General features: G+C 47.6%; 1 long non-coding RNA gene across 1 annotated transcript; it reads left to right on the top strand.

Annotated features, from left to right (window-relative positions):
- The first annotated feature begins 560 nt into the window (after window positions 1-560).
- LOC127484765 (uncharacterized) lies at window positions 561-12,082 on the top strand. The gene is made up of 3 exons (XR_007911977.2): window positions 561-954; window positions 9,131-10,051; window positions 11,426-12,082. It is a non-coding gene; the product is annotated as an uncharacterized lncRNA (long non-coding RNA).
- Window positions 12,083-22,959: the final 10,877 nt, after the last annotated feature.

The raw sequence follows: 22,959 nt of genomic DNA, 5'->3' as shown, positions 1-22,959 counted from the left end.
CCTAGGAACGGTGATGTCAGCTCTTCATTCCAAGAATGGCACCTTTGTGACACAAGCGGCTTCCTGAAGGAGGCCAGGGAGGGGGTGTCTTTCATGAGTAAGTGACAATACCATGCTTGCAAGTAAAGCAGACCCTGGAAGAGACCATGACCTTCAAAGTGCACCCTGCCTCCAAAGCAAGAACAAGCTCTTCATCAGCAGTCAGAGGGAACCCCAGCGTTCATGCTTCAGCATGTCTGTAAAATATATTCCTAATGTTGAATCTGGCTGGGGTTGTCCTGCAGGGAAACAGTACGGTGCAACCCCTTAAAGCCCAGGCTTCTGGGGTGGGGGTTGAGATGACGCTTGGGAGGCTCACATCCCACTATCGGAGCACCTGGTTACAGTCCTGGTCCCACTTCCCACTCTGGTTACTGCTAATACATACCCTGGGAAGCAAGAGATGATGATTCAAATACTTGAGCATGGCCACTCACATGGGAGACAGGGATGAAGCTGCTGGCTCCTGGCTTCAGATTGGCCCAGTCCTGGCTGTTGAGAGCGTTTGTGGAAGAAACCTCTCTCTCTTTCTTAAAGTATCTCTCGTTCACTCTCCTTTCAAATAAATAATAGAAAAAAAAATTTTAAGCCCAAACTTTGGAGTCTGACAAATCCAGACTGCTTCCCTGGCTCTGCCACTCTCTAGCTCTATGCTGACAGTCAAGTGACTTAACTTCTGTATACCTGTGTTCCTCCTAGGCGAGATGGGGATGACAGGCCTAGCTTATAGAGCTATTACAAGGATTAAAGGAGACAAGTATCCTGTGCCGTCTCGACATTCAAAACGCATTCAGGAAGTATTTGTTGCTGCTGTTGCTACTGCTGCTGCTGTTCTGATGAAAACCCTTCTGTCTCAATCAGAGGCCAATAGCAGAAGCAAAGTACCAGGAGACAGACAGATACACCATCACACAGGTTAAAAATAAAATACCCTTAATGCGTATATTTTATATAACTGTACATAACATATACTTAAAATATAACGATTATGACTGTTTAAAATGTAAATAATTATATACTTATATATAAATATGTCAAAGGAATTGGCCTTATGCAACTGAGGGAGCTGGTTGGCAGTCTTATAAATGTTTTATTTGTATTTATTTGAGAGATAGAGAAAGCGACAGACAGACTGACTGACAGAGAGAGCTCCCATCTACTGATTCACTCCTCACATGCCTGCAATGGCCAAGGCTGGACTAGGCCAAAGCCAGGAGCTGTAAACTCAAGGTTTCCTAAATGGGAGACAGGGAGCCTATGACTTGAATCATCCCTTGCTGCCTCCCAGAGTCCACATTCACAGAAAGTTGAAATCTAGAGTGGAACTGGGATTTGAACACAGGTACTCCAATATAGGACAAGGGAATCAGTATCATAACTGGTATATTAACTGCTAGGCAAATACCTATCCTTTAAAATTAATTATTTTGAGGACTGGTGTTGTGGCACAGCAAGTTAAGCCGCCACCTGAAACACCAGCATCCTGTTTGGGTGCTGGTTCAAGTCCTGGCTGCTCCACTTCCAATCCAGTTCCATGCTAATGACCTGGGAAAGCAGCAGAAGATGGTCTAAGTGAATGGGTCCTTGCCACCCACATGGGAGAATCCAGATGGAGTTCCAGGCTCTTGGCTTTGGCCTGACCCAGCCTCAGCCATTATAGCTATTTGGGGGGTGAAATAGCAGATGGAAGATTCTCTCTCTCTCTCTCTCTCTCTCTCTCTGTAACTCTGCCTTTCAAATAAAATAAAAAGCCATACTGGCTGCAGCCACGACTCTTGACTGGCCTGCTTCAGCAGGGCGGGCACATGCCCTCTCCAGTAGCTTGCTTGGGTTCACGTCATGGAGACACAATCCTGGCCAGTGCGACTTGGGAGCAAGGACTGGGGAAAGCTCCTGGGGAATACTTCCCTCGCTGCTAAAGAAAATACACATCAACACGGGAAAGACGCAGCCTCAAATTTGTTTGCTGGGAGGGCAGTGCCAAAAAACCGAAAAAGCCTGGACTCTTGGTGACGTCATCAGGTGCTGAATTAGTCACTCAGGAACCCCTTCCCTAATGGCTTCTTCCGAGGCCACATAATGCTTTTCTTGATCTTTGAACCCTTGCTGGCAGAGCCTCCCTTTACTCACAGTCCGAAGCATCCTAACCAGTGTAGACTAAGTCTCACCCTTCTTGGACGCCATAAGCACATGACACACTGGTCATGAACACACCACCAACATTCTCACCTCCATGCCTTTACTCTGTCCTGAGCACCTACAGCTCCATTTGGCAAGTTTCTAGTCACCCCTCATGGCCCAGGTTAAGTCCTTTAAGTCCCAGAGCTGCTTTAACTCCCTGGCTTGGGGCTATGTTCCCTCTCCCGTGCTCAAAAAGAAATTCTAAAAATCACTATTTCAGCACTTTCTTCCCTGAAGCTTATTTGTGCAGCTCTCTCTCCGTCTGCGAGCTCCCCAAGAGAGGAACTCTGTCTTAGCCATCTCTGGATTCCCAGCACAGATCTACTGAATGGAATCAATGTCTTGATCATTGCCCAAGACCTCTGGCCTCTCCATCTATAACCACTGATGGCCTCAGAGTACATCTCAGACTACAGACATGGGATTCAATGACTTTCCAAGCCTCCTTCCGACTCTGTGACAGTTTGAAGACTCCCAGACCAGGATGCTGACATCCAATCTAAGAAGCAGAATACTGGGGCCGATGCTGTGGCATAGCAAGTAAAGCTGCTGCCTGCAGTGCCTGCATCCTATATGGGTGCTGGTTTGAGTCCCGGCTGCTCCACTTCCAATCCAGCTCTCTGCTATGACCTGGGAGAGCAGTAGAAGATGGCCCAAGTCCTTGGGCCCCTGCACCCACTTGGGAGACCCAGAAGAAGCTCCTGGCTCCGGCTTCAGATCAGCCCATCCCTGGCTGTTGCAGCCACTGGGGGATGAACCAGCAGATGGAACTCAAACGCTCTCTCTCTCTCTCTCTCTCTCTCTCTCTCTCCCTTTGCCTCTCTGCCTCTCCATAACTCTATCTTCCAAATAAATAAACAAATCTTTAAAAAAGGCAGCAGCAGCAGAATACTAGAGGACTGGCAGGAGTCTGTGTCTGATAAAGACCCATGGAGCCACATTCACTCACTTACCCATTCACCCAAGGAAGATTCCCCACACATTATTACTCTGTGCCTGGAACTGCGCCAGCCGCTGGGGATTACAACGATCACTTCATGGAGCTCAGCCCTTGGCAGGAAAGAAAGAAATAAATGAAAATGTCATGTGACAAATGCTAACTAGAGAGAACAGGAGAGCAAAAACAGAGATGCTTAACTCAGACAGAAGTCAGGAGATTCCTCCAAGTGTGGTACTATCCAAGTTCATGCAGACAGATTGAATAGAAGTTGGGCGGTATAGCAGGTAGAAAGACAATATTGTGTTAAACTAAAACAAAGAGTGAAAGCGCATCTGAACGGCAGGTAGAAGCCACATCATAAAGCATATGGAAAAGCATCTGGTATTCACCCTGAGGGCAGTGGGGAGCCATTGAGGGTTTTAGGCAGGAGTGTGGCATCAGATTTTCCTGTTAGCTCTCTGATTTGGTGTGGAGATAACGCTTGTGTTAAACTGGAGGCAGAAATACCAGTTTTGTGGAACAGGAAGTCACTTAAAATGGGGAAGCATTTGGAGGTAGAAAGAACAAAAGCACACCCATCAGAATCTAGAACACTGCACAGCTGGAAGTCTCAGAACCTTTAATGTGCTACTGTGAATTTGTTAAGAAAGAAAACACAATAGGTGATGTTTTCAAATTTAGCTGAAAATGGACTATTTCTCCTTCAGTCTTGCCCATCATGGAAGGCAGCACCTTAAATCATTCAAGCCAAATAAACAGAAATTCTCCCTGATTCCTGCTTGTAGCTCACCCAACACACTGAATGCATAAGCAAGTCCTGAAGGTTCTGCTTTCCAAGGAGATGTCAGGGGCAACCACTTCTCATCATCTCTGTGGCCAGCGTGGTTCAAACCTTCATCATCTCCCACCTGCATTGTTTCCACAGCTCACGCAGCTCCAGGCTTGGTCTACTCTCCCAGAGCAGCCAGACTGATCCTTCTCTGCTCATTCCCAGCTCATTCAGGGCAGCAGTCGAATGCTTCATCAAGGCCACAGAGCAGGGTGTGATGTGTCCCTTGCCCCCCGCCCTGACCCTTCCCACTTGCCCCGCTGTGAGCCGCACTGCTGTTCCCAGCGCAGGCTCTGTGCTGACGGCTCGCTCTGCCTGCATCACTGCTCCTCCAGATCCAGGCTTTCCTCGCTACTTCATCGTGAGGGTCACCAGGGAGAAAGTGAGGCTCTGCCTTATTTTTTTTAACGCATCCACATCTTCTACAATAGTGCCAGGCTCCTGACAGCGGCTCAGAAATTCCTGGAGGAATGAATTTATACTTGAATGGCATGGCACCAAGCCACTCACTACTTGTGGCCATATTTGGCCGGCTGAATAGGATAAAAATCTCTTCCTCTTGCCACCTCCCAGATGACAAGCGGGAAAAAAACTCTTTCAAATAATATTTTTAAATCAGGCATCCTGCTTCCCTTTGGCTTGCTGGAAGTATTTTCTCTCATTGCCTTCAGACCACCTTCCAGGAAGCAAAAAGCACAGCCTAATTTCTGCAGGTTAATTCAAAGCAGGAGTATGGCTGTCCAGTGGTGGACACTAAGTAGCAGCCTTTGTCTGTCTTCTGTGTGTGGCACGGAGGTCAATAAACATTTGAGGGAAAGAGAGAGAAAGAGGGCAAGAATTGGCCCACAAAGCCAAAAAGCCTCGCTCTTTGTTGCCTGGAAATTCACTCCTTGGCCCTACTTGTTCCATGCATTCCTTTGTATTTTCCAGGTGACTTTTTTCTTTTTTAAAGATTTTATTTATTTATTTGAAAGAGTTACACAGAGAGAGAAGAGGCAGAGAGAGAGAGAGAGAGAGAGAGAGGTCGGTCTTCCATCCGCTGGTTCACTCCCCAATTGGCCACAATGGCCAGAGCTGCACTGATCCGAAGCCAGGAGCCAGGAGCTTCTTCCTGGTCTTCCATGCGGGTGCAGGGGCCCAAGGTCTTGGGCCATCCTTCACTGTTTTCCCAGGCCACAGCAGAGAGCTGATAGGAAGTGGAGCAGCCGGGACTAGAACCGGTGCCCATATGGGATGCCTGAGCTTCAGGCCAGGGCATTAACCTGCTGCGCCACAGTGCCAACGCCTCCAGGTGACTTTTTTTTTTTTTTTTTTTTTTTTTTTTTACAGGCAGAGTGGACAGTGAGAGAGAGAGACAGAGAGAAAGGTCTTCCTTTGCCGTTGGTTCACCCTCCAATGGCTGCTTTGGCTGGCACGCTGCGGCCCGGCGCACCGCGCTGATCCGAAGGCAGGAGCCAGGTGCTTCTCCTGGTCTCCCATGCGGGTGCAGGGCCCAAGCCCTTGGGCCATCCTCCACTGCACTCCCGGGCCACAGCAGAGAGCTGGCCTGGAAGAGGGGCAACTGGGACGGAATCCGGCACCCCGACCGGGACTAGAACGTGGTGTGTCGGCGCCGCAAGGCGGAGGATTAGCCTATTGAGCCGCGGCGCCAGCCAGGTGACTTTTCTAAGAACCCAACTCTAAACTCAGGCTACAAAGACTGGCTCCTCCATAAACCAGAGGTTTGACCCAAAATTCAAATCTCATGCAGTCTAACCTTAATCCAAGTGCAGACTTCTGTCTCCCGTAGGTGGTCTCTTGTTAGCTGGAGGAACTTGGGCAGACTATGTTTGTTGTACCTCTGTTTGTTCATCTATACAAGGGGTCCATTAATCCCTGACTCAGAGAGTCATCTCAAGAATTAAACACACACACCCCCCAAAATGATCAGTTATTAACATAAATAACAATGAATGGCTTTCCCCTGTTCCTCCAAGCCTTTAAAGATTTATTTACTTATTTGAAAGGCAGAGTTACACAGAGAGAGGGAGAGACAGATCTTCCATTCACTCGTTCACTCCCTAGATGGCCACAATGGCCAGGGCTGGGCCAGACCAAAGCCAGGAGTTTCTTCCCGGTCTCCCATGCGGATGGCAGGGGCTCAAGTACGTAAGCTGCTTGAGCTGGATTGCAAGTGGAGCACCTGGGATTTGAGCCAGTGTCCATATGGAATGTCGGTGTCACAGGCAGTGGCTTTATCCACTGAGCCATAATATAGGCCCCTAGTTTCCACACCTTTAACATGAGGTGGGGAGTACTACTTCATGGGTTTGTTTATGAAGATTAAATATGTAGTTGTTAGGGGACAGGCATTGTGGTACAGTGGGTCAAGTTGTTTCTTGGATATACACATATCATATCCGAATACCTGTGATCAAGCCCCACTCCCACTTCCATTACTGCAGGAGGTAGCAAATGATGTCTCAAGGACCTGGGTTCCTGACACCCACATGGGAGACCCAGATGGAGTTCCTGACTCCTGGCTTTGACCTGGCCCAGCCGTGGGTGTTGTGGGCATTTGGTGAGTGAACCAGTAGATGGAAGACATCTCTCTCTCTCTCTCCCTCTCCCTCTCCCTCTCCCTCTCCCTCTCCCTCTCTCTCCCCCACCCTTTCTTTATATATATATAAAGAACCACTATATTCCTAAAGTTGTATCTATGTAAAATGCATTCATTAAATAATTTATATGTATATTACATTATAATATTATATAATATATATTTATATTATAATTATAATATATATTTATATGTATAAATATATATTATTTAATGAATGCTTTTTCACATAGATACAACTTTAGGAATACAGTGGTTCTTTCTCCCATAACCCCCACCCCGCTCCCATCCCACCTCCCATTCCCTCTCCCATCTCCTTCTTCATTATGGATCATTTTTAATATGACTTTATATACAGAGGACCAACTCTATGCTAATCATAGATTTCAAAAATTTGCCCCCACACCCACACACAACATATAGAGTACAGTTTGGGGGGAGAATTTGCAGTTGATTCTCATATTACAATTCAGTAGGGACAGAGGTCCTACCTGGGGAGCAAGTGCACAGTGACTACTGTTGTTCCTTTAACAATTAACACTTTTTTTATGACGTCAGTGATCATCTGAGGCTCTTGCCGTGGGCTGCCACGGCTATGGAGGCCTTTTGTGACCACAGACTCTGTTGGTATTTGGACACGGCCATGATCCAAGAGGATGTGCTCCTCCCCCTTCAGAGGAGAGCGTCTCCTTCTTTGATGACCCTTCCTTTCCTCTGAGGTCTCACAGAGATCCTCTGTGTAGGATTTTTATTTTTATTTTTTTATTTATTTATTTTTTTTTGTCAGAGAGTCTTATTTTCCATGCCTGAAATGCTCTTGCAGGCCTTTCAGCTCGACCAGGAAGTCTTATGGGTTGATTCTGAGGTCAGAGTCCCACCCTTTCAAATAAATAGATGTTTTAAAATGTAGTTATCCGCCGGTGCCGTGGCTCACTAGGCTAATCCTCCGCCTGCAGCGCCAGCACACCGGGTTCTAGTCCCGGTCAGGGTGCCGGATTCTGTCCCGGTTGCCCCTTTTCCAGGCCAGCTCTCTGCTGTGGCCCGGGAGTGCAGTGGAGGATGGCCCAAGTCCTTGGGCCCTGCACCCGCATGGGAGACCAGGAGAAGCACCTGGCTCCTGGCTTCAGATCATCGCAATGCGCCGGCCATAACGGCCACTTGGGGGGTGAACCAACGGCAAAAGGAAGACCTTTCTCTCTGTCTCTCTCTCTCTCAATGTCTAACTCTGCCTGTCAAAAAAAAAAAATGTAGTTTTCCATCTATGCAGAATGTCTGAATCACCGTGGAGGAAGTCAAGAGCCTGAGGCTGAGGCTCCTCCCGCCCCCACAACCGCCAGACCCATCACATCGTAATCTCTGGGGATGGGGCCCAGGCGTCAGGATTCTCTAGCTCTCTAGGCAATTCCAACATGCAGCCAAACTTGAAAAACAGTGAATTAAATGCAATTCGCTTGTAAGCACGTAGAAGGTGTTAAAAATGTCCCTTCCTCCTAAGGCTAAAATGCTCTGGGGAAGTGAGTCCCTTGTGTGATCTTTGCTACTTCCATGGTTATATAAACAGAAATGACAAAGCTTTTGAAATCAAGTAATGCATGACAGCATAGAGCAAGATGTGCTATGCAAATTATATGCAAATCAACAGTGGATTATGCAAATGCCCTTGTGGCCCTTCTAACTATCATAGGCCTGGATGAGGTCCTGGGAAGATTCCAGCTGAAATACCTCCTTTAAATGACAGATACACAGAGAGAAAGCTCCTGTCTCATCAGCAGATGTTCCCAAACACAGGCAGCTTACCTGAGTAGCAGGAAAATGGAGCAGCCCAGCAAAGAGGAGAAAGGGCTTATTTTTGTTCTAATCAAAAAGTAGATGATCTTTATCTAGGGTTTAATTATCTCAAAACTACATGCTACTGCCTCCTGTTTGAAGAAAAACATCTGAAAGGCCCAGTGCAGAGGTACAGTAAATTATTAAAACCATAACGCCAGGCATTTTTACCTAGCTTTTCATCTGTGGCTTTAGAAGCACTTTATAAATATTAGTTAATTAAGCCACCCAACAGCCTGGCAAGGAATATATTATTATCCCCTCCTTCAGACAGATGAAGTCACCCTTCTTGGAAGACAATGCTCATCCATTATTTCAGGACAAGCCTTGGCAATTCTAACAGCTGCATCCACATCTCAGTGGGAAAGGCCGGACTCATTTGCTCTCTGCATGCATGCATGCATACATTCATTCAGCAAGTAGGGCTTGAGGGTCTACAACGGGTGCTGGGCTTGGTGGTGAAATGCTCTAACAGGAATTGCATCTGTCTTAGTCAAAGCTGCATGCTGGCGCCCAGAGCAGTGCCTGCTATACGGTACGTGCTTACTGCATGCAGTCACAACAGGAAGTGAACAAAAGACAGATGAGACACGATCCCTGGGAAACCCAGAGAGCCTGCCAGGAAGGTGGGCGTGACTTCGCCTCCTTTCATAATAACTGGCAGGTATTCTGAAGGAAGGTCCTATGCACAAACTCTCACTCATTCTCTCCTCAGAATGAACCCAAGAGGCAAGGATAGAATAACTGCTGGGGCAAGAAGAAAACCGAGACCTGAAGATGTACTGATGGAAGACAACAGATGACAGCAGTTTCAAAATGTGAACCCAGGAGTCCAGCCAGCCCAGCGAGGCCCAGCTCACCCTCTCCAGCTCATGATGAAGCAGGTTCATTGTGTACTGGTTACCCCCTTGCCCGAGTCCAGTGAGACAGGACACACACACATTACAGAAAGTGAATTTTTACTTATAAATTGGCAGCTAGGACAAAGAACCCCAGGATTCACGGCGAGCTGATTGTCCAAGATTCAGGAAGTTGCCCAGGCCAGGTGGAGTCTTACCTGTGTATGCCCCATTTGTACTGGATCTGAGAGACCCCAGAAAACAGCCCTCCCCAGCCCCAGGCTTTATAACTCAGGGGAAACTTAACTCACTAGGCATTGAAAAACATGCAAATACTAGGAAGGCCAGCACTAGAGTCCAGGCTGTGCCAACCACTCCCTCCCCTGTCTCCAGATACTGCATTCCCAGCTCATGCTACAGCAATTCTTGAGAAATACTTGTGAGCAATGGGAGGAGAACCATCTTGTAATATGGGACAAGTTTCTTAACCTTTCCTAAGCCTCACCATTCTCATTTGTAAGGTGATCCACTCGAAGGGTATCATCTGAGAAGTAACTGGGAAAACGCAGGGCTGGGACTTAGGGCAGCACCTGACACACACCAAGTACCCAGTAAGTGTCAGATATTGTTGTCACCACAACATCTGCCCAAGGCCACGCAGGGAGGTGAGAGCAACATTCTGAAACAGGACCGCCAGACACAGTCATCTTGTGATCTCACCACGACCCACAACTCAGCGGGGTCTCTTCTCGGGAAACGATCCCACATCCCAGGACCACTCACGTTGTCCCTCTTCGGTAAGCAGCTCCTCTTACGCCCTTCCACCTTCTCTTCAAGCCACTCCGCTTTAGCAGCTCTCCTGCTTTCCAATCCACCTCTCCCCCGACATTCTCAACATCAGCATCGTTGTCCCCTGAGCGCATAAAGTGTTCACAATGTGCCCAGCAGTCCCCACTCCCTACCTGCCCAGCTCACAGTATCTATACAAACACAGATCTGGGTTCAAATCCAACTCTTCTTCTAGTTACCTGCTCAAGATAATTACAGCACCTATTTCTCAGGGTCATTACAAGGGGTAAATGCAGCAAACTGTGGACAGACATGGTCTGGCAGCAAGCATAGCATAACCACCTGGTGAGCATGCATTTGTAAGGATGTTTCTCAACCAGTGGAGCTAAACCAGGGGTAACTTGGCTTCCCAGTGATACAGCCAGATTGCACAAAACAACAATAATAGGATGCACACTATGAACAAGGAATGATTTTTTAATATAAGTATGGCTCACAGAATATCTGCAAAATACCAATAAAAATTACTCATTGTTTATCTTCAAAAAGTTCATGAAAAGTGGGATTAAAAGGTAAGTTAATATTTAACTAGGCTTTTTATATTTTACCTTGAGTTCCTACTCCAAGGAAACATTTTTGGCTTCTACAACTGCATAAGGGTGCAACTGGTATCTAATGGGTAGGTGGTAGAGGTACCAGTAGACATCCTCAAGGCACAAGGAAAGCCTCTCATGACAAAGAACTGTAGAACCCAAAATGTTCATTCTGCCAAGGCTGAGAAACTGCAGGAAGCAATAAATCACAATAACACTGAGAGGAGGGACTGAACGGGCAGAGTTCTATACACCCATAGGTTGAACTTTACCTTTTAAAAACAAAGTTCAAAAACAAAACAAAACAACAAAGTTCCAGTCCTGGCCAGCGCCACGGCTCAATAGGCTAATCCTCCGCCTGTGGCGCCGGCATACCGGTTTCTAGTCCTGGTCGGGGCACTGGATTCTGTCCCGGTTGCTCCTCTTCCAGTCCAGCTCTCTGCTGTGGCCCGGGAAGGCAGTGGAGAATGGCCCAAGTGCTTGGGCCCTGCACCCCATGGGAGACCAGGAGAAGCACCTGGCTCCTGGCTTCAGATCAGTGTGGCATGCTGGCCACAGCAGCCATTGAGGGGTGAACCAACGGAAAAGGAAGACCTTTCTCTCTGTTTCTCTCTCTCTCTCACTGTCTACTCTGTCAAAAAAAAAAAAAAATAGTTCCAGTCCTAACCCTTAGTACCTGTGAATGCAAACATATTTGGAAATAGCATCATTGCAGATGTTAAGGATTTCCAGATGAGATCATACTGGACTTAGGATGCACCCTAAATCCAACGATTATTGTCCTTATAGGAAAAAAGGAAATTGGAGACACAGAGAGAAGACTGGGTGAACATGGAGGGGGGCTGAACTGGTGAAGACCCTCGCCCGGCAATGCCACAGGTTACGAGCAGTCACCAGAAACCAGCAGACAGCACTGTGGAACCAGGTACCCCTCGGAGCCTCCAGCAGGAACCCGCCCTACGAACACCTCAATTTCACACTTTCGATGTCAGAACCATGGAAGGACAAATTTCCACTGCTTTCAGCCTCCAAGTTTTTCGTAATTTGTTACGGCATCCCTAGGAAACCAACACAAAGACACTTCAAACACTTTGCGGAGGGTCAGTGTTGTGGCGAAGTGGGTTAAACACGGCCTGCAGTGCCAGCATCCCACATCTGAGCACCAGTTAAGTCCCGGCTGCTCCCCCTTTCAATCCAGTCTCCTGCTACCTGGAAAAGCAGTGATGATGTCCCAAGTATTTGTCCTCTGCCACCCACATGGGAGACTCAGGTGAAGCTCCAGGCTCTTGGCTTCAGCCTGGCCCAGCTATGACCACTGTGGCTATTTAGGAGAGGAACCACCAAATGGAAGCTCGCTCTCTCTCTTTCTCTCTCTCTCTCTCTCTCTCTTGCTGTGACTCTACCTTTCAAATAAATAATTAAAAAAAAATTCATGGAAAGTGGAATTAAAAGGTCTATTTCAGTGTAAAAATTTTGGCATCAATGCATCACTTTTTCATAATACTCCATTTCCATGACCCTCTATAAACTTCAACCTAGAGTTTCCTTTTTCTTTTTCTTTCTTTTCTAAGCTTATTTTGAAACACCTTAAGCCTGCAAGAAAAGGATACAGATGAATATAATGAGCACCGTGAACTCACTCATCATCCATCTTGGGAAATTCAGCTTTACATATACTAATGAAGCCCCAAAGGCACCTCTATTCCCGTTTCCCTCAATAGGCAAACACTTTCCTGAGTTCCCTTATGAGCTTTTATAACTTGACTACATATGGATGTATTTCTCAGTAACAAAGAGGATTCTTTCGCTTGTTTCTAAACTGTACACAAACAATTTCCTTTAACACATATCCTTTGGCAACGTGTATTTTTATTTAACATTGTTTTGAGATGCATGCTGATGCATGTGGTTTGGAGTCATTCACTGTTACAGTAGAACTGTGTGCACGGATCACAGATCTATTGACAAGCTCTCTGGTGGATAGACTTTTCTAGTTACTGGCTTGATTTTGCTTTATTCTTCCCGAAGTTTGTTGTTGTTGTGTTATGAACAATGCATCAGTGAAACTTGGTGTCTCCTGGTGTGTATTGTACAGGAATTTCTCTAGGGTTCAGTTTCTTGAAGTGTGGCATGAGACCCATCGGTGAACAATGAAATCATTCTGTGGCTTTGTGATCAGCACTGCCTTATTTTTGCATAAGAGAACATAAAATATTAGAGTGCATCATATAGTAAGAGCAAGCATTGCTTCAAAAGACTTTTGTTTCAATTACAGATAAGCATGCGCTGGACTGCAATGTAGCATACATTTCTTACAGTCAGTCACAGCCATTAAAAGAAAGAAAGAAAGAGAGAGAGAGAGAGAAAGAGAGAGAGAAAGAAAGAAGGAAAACATTTAGAAAGCAGTCCTGTGGGCCATGAGACTCAAAATGTGCTCGTTGGACCAGCAGCAGCAGCAGGAGCAGCACCCAGGAGCTGGCTGGAAACGCAGAGCCTCAGTTCCCCTGCCAGTGCTATTGAATCAGAACCTGCACTTAATGGGATTCCCGTTTTAGAAGCTTTTTGGAAAGTCAGAGTGACAGAGAGAAACAGACAGACAGACATAGACACACAGAGATCGTCCATCTGTTGGTCATTCACCAAATGCCCACAACAGCCAGGGCTGGGTCAGGCCAAAGCCAGGACCCTTGAACTCCAACCAGGTTTCCCATGTAGGTGGCAGGGATCCAAGTGCACAATAGCAGGAAGCTGGCTCGGAAGCAGAGCCAGAATTCAAACCAGGCCCTCCGATCTGGGATGCAGGCATCCCAAGCGGCGGCTTAACCACTGTGTCACGCATCCTCCTCGGATGGCAATTTCATTAAGGGTCTACATTTTAATCAGGCTCTTCATCTTCATATTAACATTTGAGAAGAAATTCTCTAGAGTTCTACCAACAAGTGGAACTGCTGGGTCATAACAAGTATCCACGTCTCTCTTGCTTTCTTCGGCATTTCCAAAATGCTACCTGAAGTGCTGGTACCAGGAGGTTGGTTTGTTGTTGTTGTTGTTGCTGTAGTTGTTGTTGTTTTAAAGATTTTTATGTATTTATTTGGTAGAGTTACAGACAGTGAGAGGGAGAGACAGAGATAAAGGTCTTCCATCCACTGGTTCATTCCCCAATTGGCTGCAATGGTCAGAGCTGGGCTGATCTGAAGCCAGGAGCCAGGAGTTTCTTCCAGGTCTCCCATGCAGGTACAGGGGCCCAAGTGCTTGGGCCGTCTTCCACTGCTTTCTCAGGCCACAATAGAGAGCTGGATCACAAGAGGAGCAGCCAGGAATAAAACTAGCATCCATATGGGATGCCAGCGCTGCAGGTGGAAGATTAACCTACTGCACCACAGTGCCAGCCCCACCAGGAATTCTTTTCTGTTGGGCTGGCGGGCACTGCGGCTCAATAGGCTAATCCTCCACCTGTGGTGCCGGCACACCGGGTTCTAGTCATCGGGGCACCGAATTCTGTCCCGGTTGCTCCTCTTCCACAGCTCTCTGCTGTGGCCCAGGAGTGCAGTGGAGGATGGCCCAGGTCCTTGGGCCCTGCACCCCATGGGAGACCAGGAGAAGCACCTGGCACCTGGCTCCTGGCTTCGGATCAGTTCAGTGCGCCAGCCTCAGCGGCCATTAGGGGGTGAACCAACGGAAGGAGGACCTTTCTCTCTCTCTCTCACTGTCCACTCTGCCTGTCCAAAAAAAAAAAAAAAGATCCGCTGGGGCTGGAACTGTGGCACAGTAGCTAAGCTGCCACCTGCAATGCCAGCATTCCACATGAGCTCTGGTTCAATTCCTGGCTGCTCCACTTCTGATCCAGCTTCCTGCAAATGCACCTGGGAAAGCAGCAGAGGATGGCTCAAGTGCTTGGGCCCCTGCCACCTACATGGGAGATGCAGATGGAATTTCCTGGCTTCAGCCTGGCGCAGTCCTGGCCAGCACAGCCATCTGGAGAGTAAACCAGCTGATGGAAGATCTCTTTCTCTCTGTCTCTCCCTCTTTTTCTATAACTCTGTCTTTCAAATAAACAAATGAACCTTTTTTAAAAAAATGTTTTCCATGTTAGATTTAATTTGATCAAAGCATTCTGCTGCTATAAATTTGAAAAAAGAAAATGTATTTCCTCATAGTCCTTCTTTAATGCTTTCCTGCGCCTCTTCATTCTCCATGTCTCTCTGCTCTTGCTGAGAGCTACGGAGGCCTGGAACAAAGCCCTCCTCTAGGAGAGCCACGTGAGATGTTAAGCACCCTGTTCTAGAGGGGTCCAGGCCCCGGGGAGCACAGCAGACCTCTCTGGAAGGCCCTGGCTTTCCTGGGGCTGTGGGGGGCTAGCCACCTTCTCCAGCAAAGCTGGCACTGTTTCCTGGCTAGAGCAGCCCCACTGCTGGAAGCAAAGTTTAATGGATTTCCTCACCCGAGTAACCAAGGCATTTCTGACGCACTGCCTTTCACGAGGTCCTGGCGCTGCATTAGCACAGCCTTTCCTCGGGCCTCCTCTCTCCACGCTGGCTCTCGCTTCCTTTACCTGTGGTTTCCAGCTGTGGACTCTGACTTGCACTGCATCCACTCCTTAAGCAAGTCCACGTACCAACACACCTCTGCGCTGGCAGCCTGGGTCTGGGACTGTGCTGGGGCTTACTCCACCCCCAAATATACTTGGTTACCTCCCACCTGATGGCTGAGATCATCATTCCAAAATGCAGTGCTACATCGGTGAGCAGGGGTGGGTCATGGAATCGATGACCTCTCATCATCACGAGACCAGACTGTGGTGGTGATGTGATAAATGCCACCTGCAGACGGGCAGCCTTGGGAGGTTTCCCTTGCGGCCTCTGGACAACTGCACCTCTCAACACTGCAGCCAGAAAATTGTATCAGGACCACAAGAGCAAGGACCGTGAATCATGGTTGCTGTCTGAGAACCCTCCTTTGACCCTTTCTGGTAAGACCAAGAAAGCAGCAGCATTAAAATTTGCAGAACGTGTGTCAGAGGCTTGATGCAAACGTGGCAAGTCACTATCAGGACACTAGTCAGGGTTCACAGAGACGGGACCGATAGGCTATGCACATAGATAAATGAGAGGGGACTTATCAGAACAGACTTGAATGGGGATGGCAGCTAAAAGTCCCACAACAGGCTTTCTGTGGGCTGGAGGTCATGGGATGCCAGCAGCATGGTTACGCCAGGTCCAAAGGCTTCTGAATCAGGGAAGCCACTGGTGGAACTCTCGGTTTGGGGCAGAAAGTTCGAGAACCCAGCGGGCTGCAGACAAAAGGCTGGGGAGCCTGGAGCTCTGGTGTCCAAGCAGCAGAGAAAGGCTCTATCCCCGCTCTCTCAGAAGACACCAATTTACTTTCTTTTTTTTTTTAATTTATTTATTTATTTTTTTTTACAGGCAGAGTGGATAGTGAGAGAGAGAGAGACAGAGAGAAAGGTCTTTCTTTGCCGTTGGTTCACCCTCCAATGGCTGCCACGGCTGGCGCGCTGCAGTCAGTGCATCGCGCTGATCTGAAGCCGGGAGCCAGGTACTTCTCCTGGTCTCCCATGGGGTGCAGGGCCCAAGCATTTGGGCCATCCTCCACTGCACTCCCGGGCCACAGCATAGAGCTGGCCTGGAAGAGGGGCAACCGGGACAGAATCCGGCACCCCGACCAGGACTAGAACCCGGTGTGCCAGCGCCGCAGGTGGAGGATTAGCATATTGAGTTGCGGCGCCGGCCGGACACCAGTTTACTTCCTGTAGTTTCTCTATGTACTCTCCACCTGTCTCACTGATTCAATGGTGCTCACTCACAACAAAGGGGCTCTCTGTCACCTACTCCACTGAGACTCACACGCCAATCACCTCTGGAGACATCTGCACAGACACACTGAAACAATGCTTTACTGGGTCTCTAGGTGTTCCTTAATCCAGTCAAGTTGAACCTAAAGTTAACCACTCCAAGCCCTCTCTGGAGAAACGATGCATCAACCCTCCTCTTGATACTGTAATCTGTTTGTCTATAACATGACCTGGTTGTTTATTGCTGCATAAAAAGCCTCCCCAAACAGTGACCTAAAATAATAACAATCATTGATTCCACGGGTGACTGTGGGCCGACCAAGCTTTCGCCAGGAGTCTCCCATGCAGTTGCAGTCACTAGAGTCTGTGTCCTCCCAAAGACTTCGTCAGTAAAATATTGGAGCAGGGCTGGGAAGCACCGAGCAACTGAGGGCTGGGAGACCGGGGCTCTTCTCTGTGTCCCTGCCAGGCAGCACGTGTCCTCATGGTGGCTGCAGGACTCCCGGAGCGAGTGTCCCAGTAGAAACTGGCAGAGTATGCACTGTCTTTCTGTTCTAACCTCGTCTTGGAAGTCATACAGTATCTTTTCCACCGCATTAATCACGGTGGTCCTAAGAGTCTACTTAGAATGAAGATTGGGAATTATGGAAGTATTTTTCTATTTATTGATTAGAAGAGTATGAAAGAAAGTGTGGACATATTTTAAAATAACTACCGTGTGTGCTCTGGCACAAACTGCACACATCCATCCCACATGCAGCAAATACTCATCCCCTGCCAAGGACCCCAGGAAGCTCATCCAGACCAGCACCAAGCTCATCTCCAGGATGCTGTGGTCTAAATCAAGCCAGATGGCCAGGAACCTTGGTGGAAATTCCACAAATAGAACTCCTTCAATACAGTTTGAGCTGAAGGCATGTGAACTCAAAAGACAAAGTGTGACTCCTTCCAACATGCCCAACCTACAATGGTAAGACAGGCATAATGCCATCAGGCACTTTAAAAGGAGGCAGGTAGAGGCCAGCGCAGTGACATAGCAGGTAAAGCTGCCGCCTGCAGTGCCAGTGTCTCATATGGGCACTGGCTCATGCCCTGGCTGCTCCACTTCCGATCCAGCTCTCTGCTATGGCCTGCAAAGCAGTAGAAGATGGCCCAAGTGCTTGGGCCCCTGCACCTGCATTGAGATCCGGAAGAAGCTCCTGGCTCCTGGCTTTGGATCAGCACAGCTCCTGCCATTGCAGCCATCTGGGGAGTAAACCAGAGGATGGAAAACCTCTCTTTCTCTCTCTGCCCCTGCCTCTCTGTAACTCTGCCTTTCAAATAAACAAACAAATCTTTAAAAAAAAAAAAAAAAAAAGGGAGGCATATATACTGCAGGTGAGGATCTACAGTGATTCTGAAACAAAACTGAGCGTGTGTTGTCAGGCCTTGATTAGAGCCCAGTCCAAGTGCCTGGAAGTGAGTCCTTACAGCTCTTGGCTCTACACCCAGGCTTTCACCTCTGCCCTCTGAGTCATCCGCCCTGTCCCATAAGGAATGGCCAACACTGGCAACTGAGCAGTTTTCTTAGCCTGTTTCTGCCTATAGTGGTTTAGGAATTCAAATACCTCTTTATGCTTTACACTATCTTTGTCCCACCGATATTTCCAACATTACAATTATCTTTAAAACATTGTGGGTTTCCTATTAATCTTATTAGGGTTAACTCCATTGAACAAACTCACAACCACAAGACAAATCTTTCCACACCTTGACCCCTAGGATACTGCAGAGGGACATTTAGTATCTTTGTATGCTCTATAGTTTAAAAGAGAAGATTTACAAGACACACCCTTAAGATTCCAGATAGCCTTTTGACTGTTCAAAAGGTGCTTTGACCTTCTTGGGGTCTCAACAAAGGATCTTTTTTTATTTTTAAGATCTATTTTTTTTTTGAAAGGAAGTCTGTGCTTTGGCACAGATTGTACACATCCATCCAACATGCAACAAATATAACCCCCTGCCAAGGATGGAGCGAGATGGAGAGACAGTGGGGAGGCAAGAGATCTTCCATCTTCTGATTTACTCCCCAAATGGCTGGGGCTGGGCCAGGACAAAGCCGGTGGTTTCTTCTGGGTCTCCCACATGGGTAGCATGGGCCCAAGCAATTCAGTCACCTTCTGCCGCCCTTCTGGGGCACATTAGCAGGGAGCAGGGGCAGAAGTGGAGCAGCTGGGGCACAAACTGGAGCCCATATGGGATGCTGGCATCACAGGTGTTGGCTCAACCCAATACACCACAATGCTGGCCCCTCAAGAGAGGATCTTTTTTTTTTTTTTTAAGACATATTTTATTTACTTGAAAGAGTTACATAGAGAGAGAGGGAGCGGGAGAGGGGGAGGGGGAGGGGGAGAAAGAGAGGGAGAGGGAGAGGGAGAGGGAGAGGGAGAGGGAGAGGGAGAGGGAGAGGGAGAGGGAGAGAGAGAGAGAGAGAGAAAGAGAGAGAGAGAGAGAAAGAGAAAGAGAAAGAGAAAGAGAAAGAGAAAGAGAAAGAGAGAAAGAGAGAAAGAGAGAGAAAGGTCTTCTATCCGCTGGTTCACTTCCCAGTTGGCTGCAACAGTCAACGCTGCGCTGATCCGAAGCCAGGAGCCAGGCGCCTCTCCTGGTCTCCCATGTGGGTGCAAGGGCCCAAGGACTTGGGCCATCCTCCACTGCTTTCCCAGGCCATAGCAGAGAGCTGGACTGGAAGTAGAGTAGCCGGGACTCGAACTGGTGCCCATATGGGATGTTGGCACAGCAGGCTGTAGCTTTACCTGCTATGCCACAGTGCTGGCCCCTAAAGGAACTTAAAATTCCACTGTGGACTTGACTTTGGATTCAGGGACTTTTTGAGCGTTCTTTGCCATCTGTAAACCCAGCAAGTTCTGCTTTCTTTGTATTTCTTCCAAATGAAACCATTCTCTTCTAACTCATTTATTTATATATTTATCTCACCATATTTGGCTATAAGCAATCAATTGAGCCTTTGAACATGCTTCCAAGAAATCCCCCCAGCCAAATCCACCAGTTATGTATCTTCGGCTTTCCACATGGCCACAGGCAATACTTGCCACCATTACAGAACAAGGGACTCCTCTCCTCCTCCAGAGCCTACTAACACTTCCTCCCCTCCCTAAGCCTTCACCAGCAACCTGCCCAGGGGCTATCAAACCCCATCTTTCTTTGTACCTAGTTTCAACACCATTGCCACATTGCTTCCTTATGGCAGGACCCATTTTCCAGGCACCAAAACATGCCTTCATCTGAATTCAATCAGAGGGGCACAACCATCAACGGTGATAAAGAAAACAGAATCTTATCTCACACAATTTCAAGAACTAGAGAAATAACGTACACATGACTTTTCTTCTGGATCTAGTACTGGACTTGAGGACAGAGGGGAAAACGGATGCACAGTGGAAATGAGTAAGGACGTACTAGAACCCATGAAGATGCACAGGAACCCCGTCTGTCCCTTACCACCTCCCAACGTGCAACACAAGAAGCCTCTGGGAGAAGCTAGAAGCCGTCAACGCAGAGCCTGCTTCACAGGTAGCCCAGCGGGTCCACAAAGAGCTGGGCGAGCTGGGGGTCTGTCTGGTTGCTGCTGCCCGGCATCACGAGGAACCAGCAGACCGTGACGATGTGTGCATGGTAACAGTGTCTGACCCTATACCTGACCTGAACATGTGCGTGGAGGCTGCCGCTTCACTTCAGCAGTTCAAACCCTACCCAGATTGCTCTTCTGGCCAAGCCTACCCCAGAATCACAGAGGGAAAGGAATCTTGGGAAATGTCACTGCAAGTTAGCTAAGTTGACCAAGCAGAAGGTCACTACAGGCACAAATAATACCGTGTGAAAAACGCGTAGACAGAGATGAAAGTCAACCACAAATTATTCAGAAGGATGGGGTTCAGTAGATTTAGGAATACCTTAAACAATTTGTTTTTCTTAGTTCTCATATATAAGATATATAAATTCACATAACTAAAACCTAAAATAACACACATATATAAATGCCATGTATTTTAAGATAGCATTGTGTCATAGTTTAATTGGTTACATATTTTCTTTCTTAGAATAACTCAACATAATTGTACATCTTCCAATTAACAATAGAATCTTAGATTTAATGAAACATGGCAAGATCCAGAGAAGTTAAATAATGACACCCAAAATAAATGACCTCACTTCCTTCAGCTCCTCACTGGAACGTTCCCTCCCCAGGGAGACCTTCCCTGACGACCCTACTAAAATGCAATCCAGTGGTGAATGTCTAGCCAGTTAAGAGCTGGCTGGATACCCACATTCCATATCAGAGTGCCTGGGCTGAATAACTGGCCCTACCTGGACTCCAGCTTCCTGATAATGCAGACCCTGAGAAGCAGTAGTCACTGCTCAAGTAATTGGGTCCCTGTTACCTGCACAGGAGATCTGGATTGAGTTCCTAGCTCCTGGCTCCAGCCTGACCCAGCTTTGGCCATTGCAGGAATTTCTCTCTCTCACCTCCCCTCCTACCTCCCCCTACTTCCTCTCAAAGATAAAATGCAACCCACATTCCAGCACCACCACCAGCCATTTTGGTCCCCACTTTTCTTGATTTTTCCACTGGGATTTACAACCATCCTGGCATAGCTATATGCTTTGGTTAGTTTATGTCTCCATATGGGGCAAGCTTTTGTCCATTTTATTCACAATGGTATGCTCTAGTGGCTAGACTTGCATGTGTCATATGGCAGACACTCAACAAACATTAGTCGAATGAATGTTTCAATAATAATTTAAACATATGTTACAGCTAAGACCAGAACCTAAGCCATTGACTACTCCAAACCTAGGCACTTAACTACCTGACCACACTACCTCTTGGCTTAGCAGAAGATGGCCTACTAAAACTGGGACATTCACCTGAATCACAGATTCTCAGTTTTGGAAGACATAATGTGAAGGAAAGTATATATCAAAAGATGGTGCAAAAGTCCCCACCCAATGGCAGAAGCCCAAATTCCTCATCATCCACCAGAAGACCCTATAGGAGTGGACTCTTGCTTCACATGTAACAATGCTCACCTGGGTCTCCTTCTCCTCTTCATTTAAAGTGACAGAGAATCCAGCTAACGTTGATTTAATCAGGAGAGACACTGTTTATTATCTCATGGAACAGAAAACACTATGGTGGAACTAATTTCTGGCATAGCTGGATCCTCTTTGCCAGGATTCTGCCCCCTCCACTTATCAGACTCTGATCCTTAGCACAGAGCTGCGTTCCTAGATAGGCTTTCTCAGTGTGGTGACAAGATGACCCCACCTACCCAGGCTTTGCCGTCTACCAGCCCAAGGAGTTTCTCTTTCCCAATAGTTTCAGATGAGTCCGCCTGGCCTGGATCACTTGCTCACTTCTGGACCAATCACTGAGAGTCAGGGAGATGGAAAGCTCTGATTGGTCAGACCTGAGTCCCATTCCACCTCCTCTATCTGTTTGGGGTGTTGGGTGTTGTGGGACTGCCAGCTCATCAGAACACCAAGGACTGAGAGTGGAGTCAGGGGATTTACTCAAGGAATACACAGGTTCTACAACCAGAGGAAAAGAGTATGGCTGTCGAGCAGGGAAAACATTAGATATATTTTATGAAGCTTTTTAAATATCCACTGAAAAGAAGAATACTGACATCACAACCAAGTAAGATACAGTCAGCTGTAGCACACGCCCCCTCCCTCTTCTGGTTGGCAGGGAGTGGGTGGGGAGACTTAGAGTTCATCTTCCCAAGTTCCCTTGCTTGTTTCAGACAGTGTGTTTCAGTCATTAGGAACTTAGGTACATGACTTCACATGGCTGGTAAACTTCTGCTGCCCCTCAGGTGTCTGATCTATCATGTGGGCTGATCATAGTGCATAGTTCATGGAGTTGATACAGATAGAGAGCTTAGCAGAGTGTCTGGCACATAGTAAGTACTCAATAAGCTGCTAATCATGATCATGTTGATGATTTTACAGATACAGAAACTGAGGCACAGAGAGAGGAGACTATTGGCCCAAGGATATACCAGTGAGGAAACAGTACAATCAAGACTAGAACACATGGGTCCGGTGCTGTAGCGTAGTGGGTAAAGCTGCCAGCTACAGTGCCGGCATCCCATATGGGCGCCAGTTCAAGTCCTGGATCCTCCACTTCCGATCCAGCTTTCTGCTGTGGCCTGGAGAGGCAGTAGAGGATGGCCCAACTCCTTGGGCCCCTGCACCCACATGGGAGACCCGGAGGAAGCTCCTGGCTCCTGGCTTCAGACTGGCGCAGCTCTGGCCATTGCGGCCAATTGGGGAATGAACCAGCAGATGAAAGATCTCTCTCTCTCTCTCTCCCCCCCTCTACCTCTCCCTCTCCTTCTCTCTCTGTGTAACTCTTTCAAATAAAATAAATAAATCTTAAAAAAATAAAAAAGGCCAAAACACATGATCTCTGGCTCCCCAAACAGTACTCCTCCTGCTGTCCCCATATAAC

This window comes from Oryctolagus cuniculus, chromosome 21 (genome assembly GCF_964237555.1).
Source record: "Oryctolagus cuniculus chromosome 21, mOryCun1.1, whole genome shotgun sequence".
NCBI classification, from domain to species: Eukaryota; Metazoa; Chordata; class Mammalia; order Lagomorpha; family Leporidae; genus Oryctolagus; species Oryctolagus cuniculus.
Note: the sequence above shows the minus strand (reverse complement) of the source record. Positions and strands in the feature narration are given on the sequence as shown.